Raw genomic sequence first — 17,396 nt, 5'->3', positions numbered from 1 at the left:
CGTTGGTAAACTCCTGACTGCTGCCTTCAACCGGTCCCTTTGCAAAGAGGTTCCTTAGTGAAACCCATCCCCATCGCCAGGAGCACAGCACCCAAAAGGGCACCCTCGCAGCCTGCAGTCACGGAGAGCTGCGCTTGCACCAGGCGCTGGAGGTGCCTGGATGACACGGTGAGGGAAGCATTGAAATATGGCAAACAGATGCATGGCTGTTTGCTGATGTCCTTCATCGTGGGACGGAGGCAATGGGAAAATATAGCAGTACCTTGGAGAGAAAGAATGTGCTGCTTTTCTCTTGGGTTTTTGTTTTAGTTTGGTTTGTTGGGTTTTCTTACAGTGCTATCTTGTTTACTAGATGCCTTTTCTGGGCTGTGCTTTCTTCTCTCCCCCACCTCTGTTGCGTTTGCAGAGTACTTTCCAATGGGTGTTTCGTGAATTAGCTTCATGCTTTAAAAGAGAAGATTGCTCTGGCAGAGAACAGCATAGTTGTAAAAGTGTCAAGGTGTTATGAATGTCCTGATGATAGAGCCCAGTTGTTATCTGCTGGGTAGTGAGGGAGGATAGCTAATGATGTGCAGCATGTAAACCGTTTGTTGCTCTAATCCATCTGTGTGGAGAGGAGTGAAAAAGAGGGGCGAAATCCTGGGAAAATTACTTGGACAGCTGGAGATAAAGTGTGTACTGATGGAGTCATCCAAAGGTAGCTGTCAACATGAGCTGTGTTTGCATATAATCCAAGTGATGTGCAATGATTCCTTTTGGTATGTTTTTTATGGGGGTTCATGTGTCTGTGCACAGACCTTAATTACTATCCAGTATCTCTTACCAACTGGGCTCCAGTTTTAAGTGAGGAATGTGATTTTAATCAGTTCGTGGCTGGGTGGTGGAGAGAAGTACTACAAACAGACCAAAGCAAGACATACGGATCCCTTTGGAGGACCTGAATTAAATGAGAAGCAGTCATTTTATTAATTCTGCTGTGTTTTATAGACCTTTTATATGGAACATTACCCATACAACTTCACTATCTAATTAAAAAGGGCTTTTATCAATTTGCTGGGCAGTTGCTTATGCAAAAAAAAAAAAAAAAAGAGAGAGGAAGAAATATTTTTTTTTTTTTTTTTGAGTCTTAGAAAATCATCTACCTTAAAGGGGTACAGAACAGATCGCCAAATGCCTGGTGAGACTATCTTGGCTGGTTATCTTCACTCTTTCAAAAGAACTGTTATGAAAACTAAACATTAGCCAATGCTTTGGGACTGAAGTCTGCACCGTGCACGTTGTTCATATGGAAACCTTACGCAGGTCTGGTGCAGCGCCCGCGGATATGTGAGCACAGCCCAAATTAGGGGCTTTGTACATTGGATTTACATGATCCCTCCTGGCAAAGCAGGCACCCTTTGCCTTGAGCTGGCGTTAGCCTTTAACAGCAGTGGTTTGAGAAGCTCTGTAATGTTCTTAGCGGGGATTGAGAAATGTGCATGATGCTTGCGGGCGTGAAGCATGTAAGCTTTTTGCAAAGGAAGGAGAGGGAAAGAGAGTGCATGGGAGCCACACCAGTCCTGACTCTGATCCTCACATCGACACGTAACTAATGGCCTTAAAATGGACTTTGCCTTTTGCAGGCAGCCTGAGAGGAAGGGCAGGAGAGACGACGGAAAGGTTATGGAAATGGGTAGTGCCTTTCTGTGTGCCGCCCGCCGCGCTTTGTGCTGCCTCCCGGTCTATCTGCAGGACGCAGCTGAAGCCATCCCGGCGCCTGAAAAGCAGTGTCACAAGAAACTGAGCAGGAGGGAAGGGGAAAAACCCATGTCTTCTAAACCCCTTGTACCTCCATAAACCCTTACTTTATGTGGCGTATTGGATTTTACAAGCACGGAGTCTGCTGGGAGCTGTCTGCCGAGCACACAGTTAGCAGTGATTGAACACCAGCGTTTTAGCATTTTGACTTAAATCCAGTGTAAACTTGTAAGTGAACTGCTGGCCTGGGCTCGGTCTCTGGTGGACAGCAGTCAGCAATGCATCACAGGCTGCGCAGCCCATGGAGCGCCCGGCCGGCGGCCACGGGTCACAGTTCAAAAGAAGCCTGAAATTTTGCTTCAATGGATGCTGAATTACCTCTCATCCCAGGGAAGGCTTTATTTCTCTCCCTCTCTCTTCCTCCCAGCATTGAGCCAGCGTGGCTGGAGAAGAGAGGAGAAAGGGAGCTGGTACCGAGACCATCTCAAATGTCCTGGACTACAAACAAACCAGAAGTATTTTCCTTCCGGCAAAGCTGTTGCTTTAATCTTTATGAGCAGGAGAAATTCATGCATTACAGAGGCACAAAAATGAAAAGGGAAAGGCGGGTGGGAATAGTTGCATTAGAATTAAGCCCTGTTTTTAATATGACACCTGTCAGACTTATTGTTAAAAATATGGAGAAAGGCTCCCTTCAGAAATAACAACATTGCATCAAGGTTAGTTATACACAGTGAGTCCTGTCAACAGCCGCAATTAGAAGTTGTTTACCATGGAGCGAAATAGCTCTGCGGCATCAGGGCTGTACGGACGTTACACGTTGTTTCAGCCCTAACCGAGGGCTCACAGATAATCCTTCCTCCAACACAGCGCACGGCAGAGACGGGAGATTCTTCCCCGCAATCACATTACTTTCCTAATGACACTATCACCCAACCAGGGATTAAGTGCTGCTTTACAGTCAATGAATGGTGTCACCAGGTTTAGGCTGCTAAACCATTAAAGGGTCAATTTACGGCGCGTTGGTGGGTGGGGGTTAAGGGCAGGGGAAGGGGGATGACTGGCAAGGAGACCTCCTGATAAACAAGAGCTGTCAGAGAGCCCTGCTCTGCAGGGGCCACTGTTTCTGTCAGCTGGCCATCACAAGGCATCCCTCGAGCCCCTCGGCCATGGCCAGCGCGCCGCCGCACGCCCAGCAGGAACCCCATTCTGTGGCACCGTATTTGTAAGTCACCCGGCACTGGTAGTTAAACTCCGACCACAAAATTAATTTCATTTATGCCTTCAGCCAGATTTCAAAGTAAGGCTCTGGAATCATAGGAGAAATTAATTTATTAAAAAGCAATAGCTTGATAATGCACATGATGATAGAATAAATTAATCTGTTCAATATCTTATAAAACAGTTGGCAATCACATAATAGAGCATTCATTGTCAATTTAGGAGCTTGTCTCATTATACTCTGCAAATAGTAGTAAAATGGTGTATTATTCATGAACCAACATGCTTTAATTACTTTTAGTGCACATTTATTTTTTCAAATGTAATATGAGTTAGATTCATCTATAACTGTAACTCAGCTTATGAATCTTGAAGTGGTTGCGAAATTTTATGAGCACAGGAATCAGTTTTTGGGAAGTTTGTAACATTTCTATATGCTATGAAAGCAGGTCCTAAAATGCCAACCTCAGATATCGTCTCAGAGTTGGATTATAGCTGACAATGCTTTAACAAATATCATATTATTATTATTTGATAATCTAGTCAGATATTATTTCATGATTCATCATTTCCTAGGTTGTTTGGATGTCTGGTTGTTGTTTTTTTTCCCCTGCCATAAAGCAAATCCCTAAATCTAATATAGTTTATTTTTTGGCGTTATAAATAGAAATTGTCTTGTTACCACTCCCTCCCTTCTTGGCTTCACACACACACACACACTTTTCACCAGCCTAATTTGCTATGAAGGTCTCACATACGTACAGCCAAGGTCAGTGAAAGTCCACTGCTCATTTCAATTAAAATGTTTGTGAGGATTTATCAGTAATAAACTGATCTTGCCTATAATACCAGGTTTCCTTAACTTGGGTCTTGCCGCTACTAAGTATAATGTTGCAGCACATTGTTGATTTCTATGTACATAGGAAAAAGAGCACTGTAAAATAAGATGACTTAAAAATGCAATTAAAGTGTAAATCTTTACACCCATTAACATTTAGGGTCCATTAGATTACTTTGTCTTTTACAATATTAAACGCTAAGATGTTTTGCTTTTGTTCTGTAACAGTATATTCTAGTTCTATTTATAATACAAATGTAATTTAGCTCCCAATAAATCTTGGCTTTAATTGGTTATTAAGTATGTGCTACCATGTCATAAATTTTAGCCACAGAATTTATTTTTCTTCTCTATGGCTTTGTATTCTAGGCCCAGGTATGGGCTTTCGCACCTCCATAAATATTAAGCCTGCCTGAGCATCCCCCCCACCGAGAAGCTGGTTGGAGGGGATGCCCCTAGCACTGAGCCCAGCAGTGGGTGCTGGGGGGGGTGGGGGCTTTCACCCCGCCCTGGGAGCATAATCCAGCCTCGGGGACGCAGCCACTGAGGTTAACGGTGACCCCCGGTCTGAGGCTGAACTCAGGCAGGGACTTCATCTGACTGCCCACAGACGGTGCTTTTGTGACACACTTGCTCCCTTGGCACGACCGGGGGTGCGAGCAGCCCCCCTCCGGCGGCGGCTCTGTCCCTCCCAGCAGTCGTGATGGGGCTGTGGCCTGATGTACGGCCAGTGCTGGAGCTTTGGTGCTGAGGAAAGTTGCAGAGGGTATAAATCAGGGCCGAATTATGCTCTCTTGTCCTTGATGTTACCTACTGCTTTGAAAGGTGTCCAAACTATGGCTGCACAATTATGACTTTTTTCCTCAGGCCTCAGTAAGCACAATTTAGACTAGTTTTTATTGGTCACCAAGGATGAGTTTCTAAGGTTTTTTAGATTCAAGAACTGGGGTAATAGCATTGTGAGGGCATGGCCCAGTTTCCTTTGTAATCCTGATTTCAGTTCCCAATGGTAACCTGAAGCCATGACTGTTTAATCCTTAATTCCTGCCACAATTAACATCTCATATTCAGGACTTCTCTGAGATTTGGAAGGAAATCTGTCCCCAGCTAGGTCAGCCCTAGCCGGTCTCTTTATTAATTGGGAAGGGATCCTTTTCAGCTTGAGTCAAATACAGTAACACCTCATTTAATGGGGCAACAGAGCAGAGAATCTGTTAGCCGGCTCCGGTTGGATGCAGTACGAATCAACATCCTTGCAATTAGAGCTAGCGAGGAATGCAAGCACACAAACTCATAAGGTACTAATGAACTATTTGAGCAATTCTACAGGTATTTATATAAGGCTGAGACAGCATCCTCCGCTGAAGAGCTACTCCCCTCCCATGTATTCCCAAGGAAGCTTTAACTGAAGTGAAATTTCTTTATGTAAATATGGGCAATGCCGAGAGACCTGCATGTTCTGCCATCACCTCTGTGCTTGGGGCTTGGAGGTTGTGCTGGCAAACAAATGGGGCCTCTTCTGTAGCGACTCCATTGCACATCAATGCCTACAAATGTCAGTTCGCTGTCTCCTCACCAACATTTTTACTTGTGAGCGCATAACCACACCACCATAGATGAACCAGAGAACAGCCTTTTTTATTCCTTTTCCAGCACCTCTATACCATCTTGCCCCATTCACGGTTATCCTGGATCTGACCACCTTCATTTGCACGAGCTGCACTAAACCCCATCTGCCCATTCCCCAGCAGGATAATCTCAAAGACCACTTTGGCTGAGTAAGTCATCCCACTCTATAGACCACGGCAGGTGGTTCCCAGGGCAAACCCCTCTTCACCAAGAGCCCAGGCACATCAGGCTGTGGCCAAGGGCAGCTGAGGTATAGCAGCAATCCTACCTGCAGTCCTAAAGCAGCATTTCCCTACTCCTTCTCACGGGTTAGCAGGGCAAGGGGTAAGGGTAAAGCTGGGGTTTGCACCACCACTTCTCTGACCTGCTTCCAAAACGTTCTTGGGAGCTACCAACACCTATACGAACTACTGCCTTGCTCTCGTGAGCATCTGCTTTATACTGGCTTGACACCCCCCACCCCCCCCGAAAGCTGAAACCAGCATGGTGATCTGTTTGTTGAAGTACTGAAGCAGCTTAAGTCCCCAAAACCCGAGCTAAAAATGCCATTGCATGAGTAGGCATTCACACTTAAGCCTTGCAGAGGCCGTTGAAGGCACCAGCCACGCTTACCCCACAACCCATGCCCCAATGGACTGAGTGGCATGCCATAGGGAAAGCTGAGCAGGGCTCAGGATTTGAAATAAGTCTTTACATAAGCTTATTATTTCCCTGTGTAAATTGCATATGGAACACTTGAAGCGGGCAGACTTTAACAAGCACAGATAATAACTACCACAATTTGTCTTCAAAACAAATGAAAGAACTGAGTCATCCCATCCACGATGATCAACTGAACTACACTTTAAACTTTTACCAGCAAGCTGGTCAGTCAGTCATCTAAATATTTGTTTTCTATCCATGAACAAGTAGAAATTAAAAAAAAATAATAATTAAAAGAAATCGTTTTTTTCCGGAGCACGAGCCACAGTCTTTGCCTCAGTGGTCTTATTGGCTGATTAATCCATATGTTTACTGCACGTTGAATGAAATACAATAGTTCTGTATGAATAGCCTGATTAGTCTTAATTTCTTAATTTTTATATCATTCTCCTAGGTTTTGAACCCTTTGGCAATTTACAATACTCAAATACTTTCTCAGTTGCGGTTGTTCACGTGGATGGCATTACTCTTGAAGGCGAGGTTAATGGCATCTCTTGCACAGATCTACTTTCACAGACACATCCCTACGATTATATGTATATACATATACAAATATGTGCTTATATATACATTCCTCACACACACACATACATATATACATAGACATTTTAAAATATGATTGCTTTAAGATGTTTTTGGGTCTGCCCCCCCCCCCGCCCCACCCAGCATTTTGAAGCCCCTGGAATCTGAGTATGGCTGAATCACTTAGGCTGTAACTCTGGACCTGACTATTTCTCCTCTGCCCCACCATCATCACACCCTCTGTCTCCAGCATTTTTTCTACAGATGAGGAAAGAATCAAAATAAATAAATTCAGTTCTTCATGCTTTGTCTCCATTATTTTTTTCACACTAATACTGTTCTTGGATTCCTGTTTGCCTGATTAGATATTTTGTACATTAGATTCAGAATAGAATTTCATGTTCTTTTACCACATATGCTTTTCAGTTGGACAATTTAGATGTGTATCTCAGTCAGCAAATCCTAAAATATTTTTTTTTTGCAATTTTCCAAAGAGTCCTCCATATTTAAGCCAAGAAACTGAAAATTAATGGAATCGTAACTAGGCAAAAAAGGTGTTACTCAGAACTGGGGATGAGAAAAAAATCATGTCAGATGCTCAGCACTGAATCTGCTCCAGTTTGCTTTGAAGCATCCATTTGTATATGTGGACTTGACAGTAAAATGCATAAAAATAGATCTAGAAAACTCCCAAAATAACCCATTCATGGTTAAATCTGCAACCACAGCCAACTTTCTGGTGGCCATCACAAAATTTATTTGCAAACTGCCTTAAGCTGTGCATCTTATAACATTGCACATTGTCATGGCTTATAAGTATAGACAGAAACTCCTATACACCAGTAACCATTAGGAAAATAAGTTTTTGGGTTTTGTTGACTGCCCTAAGTTAAGGATCAATGACTTCAGCTTTCTTAACTTTGGAAATCTGAATGCCTCTGCAAAAGACAGTAGATAAACAAGCAAAAGGCTCTGTAATGTTAGAAACTGCCTCGGTTGCTTTACAATGCACGGGATGGGCACATCACAAGAAGTTGAGGCTCCCCTACCTACTCGTCACCAGGTAGATGGAGGGGTCCATTCCATAAGGAATGGATACAGGTCCCTGCTCGGGGCAGCAGGTGAATCACCCCCTGACCTACTCCACCGTCCCAGGTACCCCTGTACAGTAGGTGTGTGGCTCTGAAATCTGAGGGCCAGGAAGATGATGATGTGGATGAAAGCCCACCCAGGTTGGAGCAGTTGCCAAGGAAGAGTTGGTCAACCGCACACATCACGACCAGCTCTGCTAGGAAGAAGAGAGGTGGCTGTCGTCGGCAACTCCACTCTGAAAGGGCCGAAGAGCCCAATGGGCTGACTGGACCCAACCCACAGGGAAGGTGCTGCCTCCCGGGGGCCCTGGTAAGGGATGTTACTAGAAAAGTCCCTTCTCTGGTGCGATCCTCTGATTACTGCCCATGACTGGTCTGCCAAGTGGACAATGATGAAGTTCAAACAACAAAGGAGTCTGAGGGCAATCAAGACAGACCTCAGGGCCTTGGGATCAGTAGCACAAGTCATGTTTCCTTCTGTCCTGCCACTTGCAGGGAACGATGGGGCATGTCACTGGAAGGTCACACAGATCAATGCCTAGCTCCAGGCTTGGTGTCACCAGCTAAATTTTGGGGGTTTTGATCATGGGTCAATTTACACAGAACCAGGACTGCTGGCAACAGATGGGGTTCACCTGTCTCAAAGGGAGGGTCCTAGGTCAGGAGTTAGCAAGGCTTATTGAAAGGGCTTTATAAACTAGATTCAAAGGGGGAAAGGAATAAATCCAAGCTCGTTAGAGATGAGCCGGGGGGTGGCATGCCAGGGTTGGAGGCAAGATCAGTAGCACACCTGAAGTGCACCTATGCCAATGCCCAAAGCATGGGCAACAACCAGGAGGAGCTGGAAGCCATCGTGCAGCAAGAAGACTGTGACAGTTGCCATCATGGAGACAAGGTGGGATAACTCACATGACCAGAGTGCTGCAATGGATGGCTACAAACTCTTCAGAAGGGATAGGCAAGGAAGGAGCGGCGGCTGAGGGAGCTGGAGTTGTTTAGTCTGCAAAAGAGCAGACTCAAGGGGACTTTATCATTCTCTGCAGCTACCTGACAGGAGGCTGTAGGCAGGTGGTGGCAGGTCTCTTTCCCAGATAACTAGCGACAGACAAGAGGAAACAGCCTCAAGTTACACCAGAGGAGGTTTAGATCAGATATTAGGAAAAAAATTTTAACTGAAAGGGCAGTCCAGCATTGGAACAGGCTACCCAGGGACGTGGTGGAATTGCCATCCCTAGAGATATTTAAAAACCACATAGTTGCGGTGCTTAGCAACACGTTTTAGTGATGGACTTGGCAGTCCTGGGGTAATGGTTGGACTTGATGATCTCCAAGGTCTTTTCCAACCTAAATGACTCTATGATTCTATGAAAATGTTTACAGAACTAGCAAGAATATCTTCCAGTCCTCCTTAAAATTAGTTCTTGGCTCCCAATATCTGTTAACATATTTGATATACTATCCCTGATGACCCTGGATGCATCTGGAGGTCAGTGCTCCAGAGTTGCTGGCTATCTGTATTGTCCCTAACTCATTTTCTCTCCAAGCCTCCTCTTCCATGCCAACAAAAATATTTCTAGTCCTTGTATCTTCAGCAGCTCACTCTATCAATGCATAACAGATGGACAGCTTTTTTTGCCTAAGAACGGGACCAAGTGTTTTTGCTGGCTGACAATAAGCTGGATGAGTGTGTTGAAGTGATTGCAGACTGGGATAAACGAAGGAGTTGCAGAGAACAGAAAAGCATCTTAAAACTGTGCATGACAAGGTTTGCAAGGTGCTCTAACAAAAGAGCCACATGAGCAAACATTTACACTTGAAAAACCTCTTGCCCCTTCGGAAGCTGTGAGTATTTTGTTGGGTGAGTTTTTTGTCTGCGTTTTGCAGATGTCTCTAAGGGCACCGCTGGGACCCTTCCTCACCATTTCCCACCACCAGCACATCTCAAGTTCCACCAGAACTTCTCTCAGGCATGCTGGCTTCCTGCGCCTTTCTTGGAATTTCACTCCTTGACATCTATGCCTGAAATCTCATGCAACTTTGCTGCTTCAAGGCCCTGGTGCCACCTCTTCTTGCTGGGAAGGGTGCTCTGTTTGCCAGTGCAGACCCCAGGCACACCACTGACGGTCAGCTTTTTCCTTCCCTTGTGCTGCCACTACCTCTGGAGCTGCCACTTACGTCTAAACCCAAGCATATGCCATCAATGAACCTCTCATATTCATTGATCTTCCTGAGCACATCAACCTGTCTCTCTAAATCTGTGCTCTGATTTTTCAAGTAATAGAAAGAATCCCTCTGGATAACCACATAATCATCTCCTTTTGGCTCCTGGTCAGGCTGCCTCGCTCTTTCTTGCTCTCTCTCTCTTTTCTGAATGAAGAAGGTGATAAAAACGCTGCCTTCCCATTTCAGTCTTCTGCAAGGCTTCCTAGGTGCCCCACCAGGCTCTCTTGACTTCCAGTACTTTGAAGATGAATGAATGATATTCCTCTGAATTTCTATTATCTGCAAACTACCAATTAAACAGAACCAGCAACCAGAGATAAAAGTCTAACCTTGGTGAAATCCACGGCAAAACAGACACAGAAAGCTCAGGATATTTTCATGTGTGCAACTGACGGAAAGTTAGAGGTGCACAGCGGGAGGTGGGGGGAGATGCCAGGTATCACCATCCTTATCAGGGCTCAGATACCCATGGCATAACTCTGTAATTGCTGAGATATTACAGGCTAATTATTATATAATTATATATAGTTATTTATATGAGGGGAAGAGGTCAAATTCAGCGCATTATCATAAACTCACAAATCAGGAGCTTTATTTTAAAATCTTTGACTGTGTGGCCTTTGATCTCTGAACTGTTTGGTAACTCTTAGCATCATTACCCCATAATATGCCAGAATGTGCAATTAGTGTGAGTACGATTACATACAGTATGATATTTGTATCGTGTTTAATACAACTGGTCTGTGAATTTGTATGCTCTGAATAGTAATGAAATCTAGGTTTAATTATTGATTTTTTTTAAAATGCTTTTAATATTCTGATACTGATGCAGCTAAACATCAAACAGCGTAAATGTAACATGAAACTGTACAGTTATTAGGCTAAAATGTGACATTATCCACCCATCTTTGCTTTTTCCTTTGCACCTACCAGTCTAGCACGTAAGCGATAGGATTTATGTATTTTGTTTCTTTAGAATTAAATAATAAATAAAAAGACTCCGGCGCAAGGCTCTAGAAACCCGACGGCACCATTAATAACGTCACGCGATCCCAGCCGCATTAGCGTAATCCTTTCGGCAGGCTTTCAGCCCAGGAGCCACCTGCAGGAACGCCTCCCTGCCACCCTCTCCGAACCGCTCGCCATTTGCAGTGGGGCTGGCAGATGCCCAAGTGTGGGTCAGAAATGACCCACACCCCGCCCCTATCCCTCGGAGGGGGGTCGCTGCCAGCCGCCCCCTCCCTCCCTCCCCAGCAGCTGGGCTGCACTGCTCGTCGCAGCGACGGGGTCATGTATATTAGCTCCCAGCACTTGCTGTCCCTGCTCGGCCATACAGACCACGTAGCACTTAATGAGAGCTTATTTATTTAATTTATTCACACTTAGGTCTTTATCAGGGCTGTCTTGGAGGGGCTGCTGAGGGCCAGCTCACTCTCCCAGCTGTGGCAGCGTGCCGGCGGGCTGGGTGCCGCATCCCCGGAGCTGAGGCTGGGCTGTGCCACACAGCCTGGTGAGATGACGGAGCCCAGCAGGGAGCCAGCATGTGGGAACCTCATCTCACCCCTGACAGGCCTCCAGGGCTTCCAGATTCCACAGGAGCATGTGCAGGACTGCAAAACTGACCTCGCACAGAGCACTTCAACACATGCACAGCCATGGATGGGCGTGCGAGGGTCCGCGCTGGCTGGGGTTATCCATGTGCTAATCCCATGGGAAGGTGCTTCCCTAGGTTACTGCTGCAGTGTGCAGCACGGCCAGAGACTTTGATGCCTCACACTGAATTTGGTGTCTAAGAGAAAGTGGATGCCTTTATTTTTATCTATTTATCTAGGTATAAAATTGTCATCAACTCTTTTTTTCTTTTTCTTTTTTTTTTTTAATATGGTATTTTACTATTGTTTGTCACAGCCAGCAAGATAACTGAACAGATAACTTCTTCTCAAGTGAAATGAAATGGAAATAGCATCTGTCTACAAAAATCAATTTAGGAACTACCTGTATACATTTGGGCTCAGACAATGAGTATTTCCAAAACCATGCCTTCTAAAACCCTTTGAGTATAAAAAGAAGGGAAAAAAATATAAAATACTTGGATGTGAGCTATCGCCCATCAATCAAGAAAACTCACTTAGACTCAGATACATGAGCCAAAATGAACTTCAGATTGAAAAGGATGGGAGACAGGCTATGTTATCTGATTTGCTTGGGTTACTTCATTAATAATCCCTTTGCTTCCATCTATTTTAATGATCATAGCCAAGAAAGTCTCATTTATGAAGACCACTTTTTTTTTTTACTTTTTTTTTTTTTTCCAAAGGCATGCTTTACCCTGTTGCTGAAACCCACACTGCACATTTGCTCTTCACAACTTCCAAGAGTATGGCTGCTTTCCTTACCACCACTCCCATCGGATGTAAGACACGAGTTGGTGCCTTGACCCATGGAAGGGGCCGGACCTTGGCCCTGCAGTGTTTGCCCTGAGGAGCCCAGCTGGGCTCCCCCTCGCTGAGGGGGGTTCTCCCTGTGCTGCACTAGCAGACAGTGAGAAAAGTCCGGGATGGATAAGAGAAAGGTTAGAAAAGAGTCTATTAGTCTATCCATGCTAATGGCTTTGGTCTTCACATCTGGGATAGAGGGTGAAGGAGATTCGCTTCCAGCTTGCTTTGTCTCATCGCTGTTGCTGCTCCTCCAGCACAGCCACCTCCTTCTCCTTCTGTCCTGTCCTGTCCCCCCCAAACAAAACTCAGGCAGCCAAGTGGGTTTTCCTAAATGAGATACACCTAATTAGTAGCTAGTCATAGACTTGCTGATCAGCAGTTTTTCAGCCCTTTGTTTATTACTCGGCATATGCATCCATAGCACATTTTTACAAGTAAATACACACATTTCATTAAAAGCACTGCCTCCTCTGCTGCTTCTATCGCTTTGTTCTGTAAAAGACCCTTGTAAGTATTCTTGTTTATTCCCTCAGCCAAAAGGGAAAAAAAAAAATTACTTCCATTATTATATTAATGCAATTTCAACAATTTCAACTAATTAATGAATGATTTTCCAGAGTTATATTTATAATTCGCGGCAAGTATGCCTAGCAGTACGACGAAACACCATCACCTTGCAGGTTTCTATGGTCAGTAAGTGAGCGGGAGCCTTGGTCAGGTTTGCCTTGGTGCAGGGAGCCTGGTGCAAGGCAAGTGTGAGAAGCTGCACTGTTGGTGTAGGAAGGAAACCCAACCTTTGGGAGCAAGTGACACCCCATGGATGGCTGGGGCTGGCAGGAACCCTGGGAGGGAGGGCTGCAGCACCTTGCGGGGTATTGACTGTGGAGCTGGGGCTCCGGGGCTTTGCTCCAAGGGCAGCATGAAGGGGACCAAGGACCACCAGGCAGCCACAAAGCCTAGGGGTGAATTCATCATCCCTGCCAGCTCACCTGGGCAGCAGGTAAGTCCTGCAGTACCCGTTTTGTAGTCACACTGCTGAACTTCCATAGAAAGGCAAGGTAAATGTTTTGCCCAAAGTCACGCTGTGATTCACTAGCAAGTCAGGATTAGAGCCCTAGAGATTTTTGTCCCAGTCTCTTTCTCCAAATGCCATAAATACTTCACTACAGCAGCAATATTCTGAAGTCTTGCAGTGCTCTCTGATGCATGCAGATATCTCAGTCAGACTGCAGCACTCTGTGCCTTCACAGTCTGCAAAATTAGGCATACATAAACATTCCTAAAACCTCTCTGCAAGGCAGAGGGTACTTGCACTTTGTTAAATCTGCCATCAAATTTGGTAGTTCAAGTTTAGAAATAATTCTTTTCTTTCTCTAACCTGGCAGCTCCTACTATTTTTCCATCCTGTGACTGTAAAATCTGTTCAATCCCTTAAGGATAACTGCTGAAGCAACACATCTAACAAATTCCACACCGTGTCCAGAAGGAAAGACCAGACACGTGCATGGTGCAATGCAACGGCTGATCTGAATAAAGGTCATTTAATACGAGACAGGTAACAGTCCCCACACTGCCAGCAGCCGCAAAACACTGCTGCTGCAACGCCTGGAAGCATCAAGCCCCTTCTTGTGAGCTCCTGTTCACCCAGATGCGAAGCCCCCTGTTAACCTTCATAACACCAGCCACCTTATTTTGCTTCTTAAGGCATCAAAAAAGCCTCTCCCCATATACAGACAATAGTATGCTTCCCCCCCAGTGACCTTGTACTCTGGGTGCTCTGCAACAAGAGCAAAAGAGAAGGGAGAATGTTGTCAGTTCAGTGCAAACTGGATTAGGAGAAGGAAATAACTGCAAGCTACACTTCTGTACGGTTTTATCATCTAGGGTCCTAAAACTGAGGATAAAACGACACTTGCAGAGACAGAAGTGTGAGTTTCTTTAAACAGCAGTATATGGAGAAAGCATATTAGTGTGATTTGTCGTGGCACACTCGTGGTGAATCATATACAGGGCCTGCCCCTCCAGCTAGGGACAATGTGGGCAGGATTTGGGCAGCCGTGAGAGCTGCCACACTCCTCCTGCTGAGGAAATCCCTGAGCCCCATGTGCTCCCCAAAGCCATCATGACAGCAATGGCCCTGCCTGCCCGTTGCATGTAAAGAAATAAAAGCTTGGTGCTGGGAGCAGGGAACTGGTGGAGCAGGACTCTTCAAGAATGGGAATTTTCTGTCTTTGGGGGTGGAGGGCTTCTGTCATTTTGTCAGGATGAAAAGGAAGAAGCAGATTTACAGCTGGCTGTTGAAAGGCACAAAGCAGCTCTCACGGGGAGGAGGAGGAGGACGGGAAAGGTAGCCCCATAGCTATGGATCACTGCGTGCAGGGCGAAAGAGATGGCCAACATATGGGTGAAGCAGCTAAAGGTGAAGAATAAATGCAATTTATCACATGCTTCAGCCATTAGTTTTGCAGCTGATCATGTGGCTGTTATAACCATGTGTTTGCACATGTAAAGAAAGCGCTGAAGGTTTTGTCAAGTTCTAAAATATAAATAAACTCAAGACTTGGTCAGTTTTCAATTACGGTAGATATAAAGGGTTTGCTGAATATTTTAGTTACTTTACAGAACAGTCTTTTTGTCTTTTTTTCTTGTTTTTTTGGATCACGTGTTTGGCAAAGCCTTGCAACAGAGCCTTCTCCTAAGAAAATCAACAGCGTGCCTAGCATAACTCACATATACTGTACCCAGAGTCTTACAACATGAGATTTACAAGCTCCCAGAAAGGGAGAGGCTCATTTAAGAACAGGCCATTACACATAAACATCAAGAAAAGCAGGAGGAAGAGGAGAAATAGTTTGTTTTAAGTATTGCTAAGCACCATCCGTGATTACAAAGGAAGTGCCTACAAGCCGCCAGCTGAAATTGCAGCTCTACCATTTGGTGCTCAGTTTTGTAGGTTTTAACCGAGCGTTAACAATCATTGTGTAATTGAACACCTCGTTCAGTTCATTAGCTGATAGCTGTGCAGTGCTGTCAATGTGCAAAGTGCAAGCCAGGTGCTAAGTATTATAATTATTTGTTTCCTCCCCAGCATTTAAACCGTTGGTGATTCCTGACTGCTGGAGATGGAAGCAGCTTGCTCAGCGTGGGAACGGTGAGGACATACATGACCACAGCAGGAGCATCACATGTGGCCCAGACAGTCGTTCCTCACTCGCTGGCCAATGTGGCTGGTGCTTTTTGCCCTCCTTTAAGAGAAGGGACCACCCTTCAATACTCCCCTCCGACTCTTGTCTGGTACCGCTTGTTCCCCTCCCCTCCCGCCATTTTTTTGTGGAAATCCCAACTAACCGCAGTGGTTTTGCACTCCCCAGCCCGCTGCTGTGTCTCCTGTGGTAAGAGCCACAGGAGTGTTTATTGAAGTACGATCTCCCCTAGACCTCCTCTGACCCCTGGGTGCTTTGCAAGCTGTAACTTCAAGGAAGCTCAGGGTCAACTGATGGAAGGATGCTGAGTACAAGGGAAAGATCCATCCAGCCTGGGCTGGAGCCTGTCCCAGGAGCAGTTGAGCACCACATCGAACACAGAGAAGGTCACATTTCCCTCCTGCAAAAGCCAAGTGCTACAAACCTGGTGCTTGTCCTTTCAGTCATCCCCCACATGCTAAATGCAGGTACAACGAGGAGCTATGAAATCTGTGCCCTGATGTTCTCCAGACCTGCTTGGTACCAGTCAGGGTTCAAAGGGTTCAGCTGTAGAAAGCTGATTTTTGAGCCATTTTTGATGCCCTGATTGCCAAAGCTAGGTCCTGTCCCCACTGCACGGCTGGGGCTCACCCAGCACCTCAAAACACCACCCATTGGTGCCAGCTCAGCCTTCTGCTGGTGGCATTACTTGACGACCACTCACGTTTGCAGGGAGCATCTAAAATATGCAGATCTTGGAGTTTTCCTCCTTGTCTTAATTTAACTTAGATGCTGACCCACAGAGTGCTAATTAGCTAGATTCAAAACCAAGCTTAAAAAATGATAATGAGTTTACTGATTATCAGGTATGAAAATAAGGTCAGTTGAAAACATATCAGTGCTTTAATTAAACCTCACTGAACTTCACAGAGTGGGATGGAATGACTATTAATGGCTCCTATTTTTGCTAAACTTCCCTTCTGTGGCCTGTTACTTCAAGGTAGGGACTGTCCCTCTTTGTCACACTTCCGCTCATGTAAATTGCCTGAGCGAGACCAGTACTCGCTCACCGACAAAGCTCTGCAGGATGGAGGAGAGGTAATAAGTATGTTCCTCATGCCCACAGACAGACCTACTTTTTATTTTAAGGCAGACTATTGTCAGTCAGCAGCACGTCTTTGATCTTTGTTGCTTCTGCACACTGGTTTACATTGAATACGCAACGTCTTGCTCCGTGTGGCTTATTTGTATTTTTGTCCAGGCTGCCACTAACATTATCAAACTGATAAACGTGCACTTTTGTTACAGGCAAATCTAAGACCATGGGAACTGCAAGACCGGATTGGCCTAATGGTTCTCCCAGTATGGCTGCTGGAGGGGTGCGAAGGGAGGAGTGACAAGAAGCAGTGCTGGAGGGAAAGGCTTTTCCTCCAAGATTAAAAGCATCCCAAATATTGCATTTAATATCCTGCATGAATTCCATCAATTAATTTTTATGCACAGGTTAAAATTACTTCCTTTTTTTTTTTTTTTTTTTTTTTTTTTAACAGGAACCCAACATACACACCAGCAATAAAACAAATGAGTTTGGGTTTTCATTTTGGCTCGCTTTCAGTTCTCTCCTAATAGCTCTATAGTTCCAGCAGCAGATCTGCCAGCCCTTGGTTTTTCTCTGAGCTTAGAGGCAGGGGCCACACAAAAGCAGAGCTCCCTGGAGAACCAAGTCCTGTTCCCAGTGTTGCCACTGCAGTATCTTTGGGTATTTCTAAGCATCTGACCTTCATCCTACCTTCTGCCTATCGGTGAGAGTGTC

This window comes from Falco rusticolus, chromosome 15 (assembly GCF_015220075.1).
Source record: "Falco rusticolus isolate bFalRus1 chromosome 15, bFalRus1.pri, whole genome shotgun sequence".
NCBI classification, from domain to species: Eukaryota; Metazoa; Chordata; class Aves; order Falconiformes; family Falconidae; genus Falco; species Falco rusticolus.
This window is presented reverse-complemented; position numbering follows the sequence as displayed.